Source organism: Herpailurus yagouaroundi, unplaced genomic scaffold (genome assembly GCF_014898765.1).
Source record: "Herpailurus yagouaroundi ecotype Mexico unplaced genomic scaffold, PumYag 160, whole genome shotgun sequence".
Taxonomy (NCBI): domain Eukaryota; kingdom Metazoa; phylum Chordata; class Mammalia; order Carnivora; family Felidae; genus Herpailurus; species Herpailurus yagouaroundi.
This window is the reverse complement of record NW_024412401.1, coordinates 5,795,338-5,802,354: the sequence shown is the minus strand read 5'-3', so window position 1 is coordinate 5,802,354 and position 7,017 is coordinate 5,795,338.

Here is a 7,017-nt window from a genome sequence, read left to right as displayed (position 1 = left end):
CCCAGGCGCCCCATGTTATTGGGATTTTCTTTTTTTTTTTTTTTTTTAACGTTTATTATTTTTGGGACAGAGAGAGACAGAGCATGAACGGGGGAGGGGCAGAGAGAGAGGGAGACACAGAATCGGAAACAGGCTCCAGGCTCTGAGCCATCAGCCCAGAGCCTGACGCGGGGCTCGAACCCACGGAGCGCGAGATCGTGACCTGGCTGAAGTCGGACGCCCAACCGACTGCGCCACCCAGGCGCCCCTGTTATTGGGATTTTCTATAACCCCACCCTCATCCTAGCCCCAGAATCATCTGAGGGTCTGAGGAGTCTGATGCAGAGCAGAACATTCAGGAAATACCTCCTGATCTTTGATCCACATTTATGGTCAGAGGTACAGATGATGAAACTGAATCATAGTCATTAGAGAATTTTCTTCAAATTTCACAACAAATCCTTAGAAGAGCCATTGCTAAAAGCTGAGTCTCTGACCACTTATGGAAGCTCACCTACTTTTTTTCTTTTTTTTAAGAGAAAGTGGGGGAGAGAGAAGAGTGGGGAAGAGGGGCAGAGGGAGGGAGAATCTTTAGCATACTCCACACTCATTGCAGAGCCCGACACAGGGCTTGATCCCCAAATCCTGGGATCATGATCTGAGACGAAATTGAGTCAGATGCTCAACCAACTGAGCCGCCCAGGTGCCCCAGAAGGTCACATACTTTTTAAAAAATCAGTACATTTTTATTCATCTTGTGGAGTCATAATAATTCATAGCATATTTTGCGACACTACTCACCTTGTGTACCCATTCCTCCTTCCCTCAAAATAATAATAAAACCTGTCATGTATTGAGCTGTGCTAAGTGCTTTTCATTCATGAACTGACTGGACTTTCATATCAACCCTGTGAGTGATATTACACCGTGAGTGTGGTATTACACAAATGAGTGTTCCCATTTTACAGATGAGATTCAGAGAGGTTAAGTAATGTGCCCATAGTTATGTAGCCAGTAAGAATTAGATCTGAACTTGATTTTGTCTGGCTACCCTATGAACTTAACTACCATACTATATTACCTTTTCTCAATTAGGAGAAGGGAGAAAATAGTATATTTTTTAAAGACCAAATTGAATCAAAACATTGTTTTACTTCTTTGGAGAATTTTAGACACTATATTACAAAAACACTGGTTGGAATTCCTACATTAGTCTTTACTTTTCCAGTGGCATACTGGTACACTGAATAAATTCATCCCAAAATTTTAGTGTAAAATCACTGTAGATGTATGATGGTAAGTTAGAGCCAATATCCTAAGGCTTCTTGCAATAAGGTATTACCAACAATAATTTAGGGTTCTTACAGGGATGTGTGGGGATGCGTATCCCTGATCCCATCCTAATAAAATGTTTGCCTCAGTGTATCTCTTTTTCCATTGATCTCCATTTTAAGAGGCTTCCAAATTCTGGCTTTGGATATCTGGCTTTGTTATCTTAAGAAAAAACTTAGAGTAAAATCTCATGGCCCTGGAGGAAATAATGAAAAAAAATAAAGACAGAAGAAACGTAGGCAGAATTTTTTTAAAGCCAATATGGGGTGAGAAAAAGATCATTTGTAACTTTAACTTCAAAGAGAACTTTGGAGAAGCCCAGAACTTAGAAATGGAAATATCTTTTATTCAAGCCTGCCCTCTTGAGGTCAACTTGAGAAATAGTCTTTGGGGAGAATCTATACCATATAAATGAGCATGACTGGAATGATATTTGTCTTAACTGCATTAATAAGTAAAAAAACAAAAGACGAAAAACAAAAAAAAACATGGATTATTCTAAGAAAATATAAATTCAATACTTGCTACTATCAGCTTGTTACCAGTCATTGATTGAATCATGCTTTGGCCAATGTCCTGCAGCCAAAGCCCACCAGAAACACAAACTTTGCTGAACTAACTGGGTTATTACATGTTGCAGCAAGAGAGAACACACAGGATGGGAAAAAGGCGAGGAGGGCTTCAGCTGAATTTCAGCAAAGATCCATTTTTGTTAATGCCCTTCAGATGAGGACCACCAGCAACATACCTTTAATTGAATGATTTGGATTATTACTCATTGCAGCAAGGGAGAACACATAACACGGGGAAGCCTGGGGCAACTTAGTAAGACATGTCAGAAAGAACATATTATAGAGTTTGTGGAGAATTTAAGGAAGTAGGGCTTTCCTCTAGAATGAATGCTGTCAGGAAATGGGGGTAATTCTATGGCTGAGTAGCTAAGTGAGTCTTATCTAGAAAGAGGGAAGACCAGAATAAGGCTTAATCATAATTGTTAAGAAAAAAGCAATCATTAATATTAGCCAGGACAGGGAGAGAGTTTGGTAATTTTTATGGTTTAGAAAGACCATGTTTCTGTCTGTGCTCAAACCTGGTTGGAGAGTGGTCTTGTGTTTTTTTTGTCTTGATCCGTTTCATGAGTATAGAGTGGTCCCATTTTGAAGTTCTGTGAAATTGTGTGTGCTTAATAGAAAAATGCCAAGTCCAGTTTCTAGCCACAACAAGGACCAGAAGACAGTTTCAAACTAGCTCCCAGATGTCAAGGGCTGCTTTTCTTTATCCTTTAACTGTCTATGACCCAAACCTTGAAAAAAGCCTAAAGCCAAGGATGTTTTGATAGAGATACTGAATCAGAATCAATAAAAAAACAGGGTTTTAAAATTTATAACAAATAGTTATGTTCTTAAGAGCCTTCATAGAAGCTGAGAATTAAGTTTATTCTGATTAACTATGACCAGTAATGGAATATTGTGATAGTTAATTCTGTGCATCAACTTAATTGAGCCATGGGGTACCCAGACATTTGGTCAAACATGATTCCAGATGTGTCTGTGAGAAGCTTTCTGGGTAAGATTAACATTTGGATCAGAAGCCTAAGTAAAGCAGATTGTCCTCCCTAATGTGGGTGAGCCTCATCGAATCAGTGGAAGATCTGAATAGAACACACACACACACACACACACACACACACACACACACACATTCTATTAGTTCTGTTTCTCTGGGGAGTGTTGACTCATGCAAAATATTAAGGTATCAGTCATATACAGAACATCCATTAGGAAGAAAGGAAGGAAGAGAGGGAGGGAGAGAGGGAGGAAGGAAGGATTGTATGAAGCCAGAGATTCAGACAGTACACTCTACTGCTAAAAAAGAATACAAGGTAAACAATACATAAGATAATCTTCAATTTCATTTTTTCCATTGTGAAAAATCAAAGTAGAATTGTATTCAAATTGATTGTCATTTGCTAAGAAATACACATATATAAGTCCATCAGAAAGCACCTACAACTCTTCAAATTCCAGGACCAGTCTCAGGGTTACAAAGTTTTTAGATGGAGCAGTCTCTAGCTATGGAATTTCTAGATTGGTCATGAAGATGCTCTTGTGATGCTCCAAGTAATGAACTTTAAAGGACAGACAGGGGTGATGAAGTTGGGGCCTCTGTAAGAGATTCTAAGCATCTGCATTCTAAAGGTTTCCCACTCTTACACATATCCAGGGGTGCTTTAGTACCATTTACTCAAATTATTTAGGAAACTGAGCTCCCAAAAAGTAGGCAGCAGTTTAGAAAAAAAAGTGCCTGTTGAAAAGAGATAAGACTCGGGAAGATGGGATCAATTTAATGGGACTTGGAGAAACAAGGAATCAAGAGGATTTTGTCTGGGGGTGCCATGTAAATGAAAGGAAAATCCAAGTGGACAAGAGCAAGGTGGATATGAATTTGTGCATCAAGTCTCAGAATAAGAGTAATTTTAAACTTTCTTTATATTTGTTTATTCTCACGTGTATCATACAAAAGGCAATGGCCTCACTACCCCTGTGCCTTAGAAAGGCAGGCCCCCTTTGAGTGTCCACCAAGCCTGCCAAGTCTGAAGCTTTAGGGCTTGCCAGTGTTGTATTGTAGTTTCAAAAACCAAATGCAATAAAACCACGGGAATTCTTCTCTCATAGGACTCCATCCATGCCAAGTGATTCAAAGGCTGCACGAGGTATGATGGGATTCCCTATTTGGTTTGAAGAATCAAGGTCAAGAGGGCATACTGGTAAAAGGTTTAAAAGTTCAGGGGTTAAATATCCAGTGCACCCACGTACTGAATGTGAGAGATCTTGGGCAAGTTAGTATCAGAGCCCCATAGAGCTGTCTTAGGGATAAAACCAGTTAGTACAACATCCAGTCCACAGCTCAACAAATGGCAGCCATCCCTGTTACTACTGTCACCTAAATTGTAATGTCTGGAGGCCAAATGACATTTAAAGGGCATCTACCATGTGACAGGCACTGTATTAATCATTTTCCTGTATTATGCCCTTTAATCCTTATAATATCCCTGGGAGACAGATAGTCTTTGTCTATATCATAGGAGACTGTATTACAACACAGTTTAGTAGAAAATGCACTGAGGGGTGGGTGTGGTGGGGATCTCATTGTAAACAGTTGGTTGCAAAACCCTCTTTTAGCTAACAGGTCATGATTCAACGGTGCAATGATGGTGAAGATAAAATGGAGAGTTATAGTCAGCTTTCTCAATATTGACAGGAATTTTAAAGGGGCAAATAAAATCTTTGGAAAGCTATCGTTCCAATGAATCAACATTTGTAGTTTTTAAGAGCAACACTTGGAAGAAACTGCCGGTATTATTTTTTTCAGAGCTTGTCTAAGCAGACCAAAATCTGAAATGCATTTTGTCCTGGGAGTTCTGGCTATAATGTCAAAGAGAGTCGTAGTTCCAGGGCTGCTGGAACCGAGTTCCATCTGCTTTTTCTCTCACCTGCAAAGTTGGGAGTTGCCACCTGGTGATAGTAGAGTTCCACATCCAAGAGGCAAGGGTACTGCTAAACAGGAACTAAGCCACAAAAATGCTGTTTGGGTTTTTTGTGAAGAATAGGTTTCTCTGTTGAAAAGAAGAGAAAAGAAAAAAGAAAAGAAGAGAAGAGAGAAAAGAAAAGAAAAGAAAGAAAAGAAAAGAAAAGAAAAGAAAAGAAAAGAAAAAAAAGAAAAGAAAAGAAAAGAAAAGAAAAGAAAAGAAAAGAAAAGAAAAGAAAAGAAAAACTAGGTTATTAAATTAAACAAGTTTTATCCACAGAGACATACTCACGAGTGAATTGGGGAGGGGGGGAAGGGGGGAGGGGAGGAATTATGCAAAGGAGCAAGTCTCCTGCTAGTCCTCATTACTTGAACCAGCCAAACCACGTTGCTGCTCTGCTGTATTACAGAACCTGGTCACAGGGCTGTTCTCCTGGCTCACTTAACAGCTTAGATTGTTCTAGTAGCGTCTTTGCAGCCTCCTCTCCACCACCACAGCTTCCAGTCTGTTCTTCATGTCCCCTTTCCTCACCCTCTCCACACTTCTAGAAGGCTGTTCTAAGCCACAAAGTTCCTGTTTTCTGACTCCTGGAAGACTCAAATCTGAAATAACTGCAGAATCTTTCATCAAAGCTAGCAATCTTTCTTCCTTTTTTTTTTTTCTTCAACTTCATTTGGAGAATTATCTTGAGCTTCTCTAGCTGTATTATTTGTAGACAAATGGTTTGAAGGCTCATGTATTCATTTTCTAAACTTGTATTCCAATCCAGTTTTCAGTTTTATTGCAAATAACAGTCCACAGAAGTTTCATGCTTTAGACCCAAATTATGTTTTAGAACCAGAAGAAGAGGGCAGCTTTAATTTCTTTATTACATAATAGATGGCCAAAATATTGCAATTATTTGGCCTTCAACACCACAGCATTAAGGCCAAGGGGCTGCCCTTTTCTTTGTTGCAAATGCACATCTAAAATCTAATGGAAACAATTTTAGGAGAAATTAAAAATATTTCAGCTGATCTTTTGTTCTTAACAAAAGCAAAATGTTATTAACTCAGTTTGTGATTTTATACTACCACTGACCTGCACTCCAATTATCAGTTAAAATTAACAAATCCCTGGGGGCACTTAAGTGGCTCAGTTGGTTAAGTGTCCAACATCGGCTCAGGTCATGATCTCATGGTCTGTGAGTTCGAGTCCCGCATCAGACTCTGCGGAGAGCTCAGAGCCTGGAGCCTGCTTCAGATTCTGTGTCTCCCTCTCTCTCTGCCCGTCTCCCATTTGTGCTCTGTGTCTGTCTCTCTCTCAAATAAATAAACATTAAAACATTAAAAAATAAATAAAAACATAAACAAACCCTATTTTAAATAAACAGAGTTCTCTTTTCATTGTGTACTTGACTTCATTGTACTCACTGTGCTGGATGCTGTGGTCATCTCAGCAGAACCACCTCTTCTAAGATCAGGCACCATGTTTTCCAGAAAGTTTTTTCTGTACCATTCAGGGTTTGATATCTGCCATGGTCGGAACTTGTATGGGATTTAGAAAGCTAAGCCATCCTTCTCAGGAGGGCATAGTGGCTACAGGTGATGGCTTCTTGGGCTTTTTGCTAACACCTGTTCCCCTCCTTGCCCCAGATCCTCAGGCTGAAGTCATTAGTAGACTATTTCTCTGATCTTTCTCTGCTGCATCCAGAGCCTCCCTCCCTCAGATCCCCCACATGTGTGTAAGCCCTAATTCCTATATTAAATCCCTTTACTCCTGCAATTCTTTCAGTGGCTGTTCTCTGGACTGAATCTGTTTTCTTACCTGAAAATTCTACTAGTGGTTATGATAGAAAAGCAGACAGAAAAGAAAAGAGAAGAAAAGAAAAGAAAAACTTTACAATGTCCTGCAAAAGTTTGTCCAGTGAAAGGAAACAATGGTAGTAGTTAAGGGAGCAAATGGAAAAAAAGTCTTTTCTACTTTTACAAATGGCTGAATTCATACAAGAAGAAGTATTTGAATGCAAGTGAAGATCCTGTGTTAGGTAGATTTATTGCTAAAAATCCTAAATTTTTATATTTTTAAACATTGCTCTTTATTGCTTCCACTCTACTCTGAGAGGGCTGGCTACACTGCCCAGTTCCCAGCATGCCTCTTGCCTCACCCCAGCTATGCTGTAACTTTATGTCCTATTC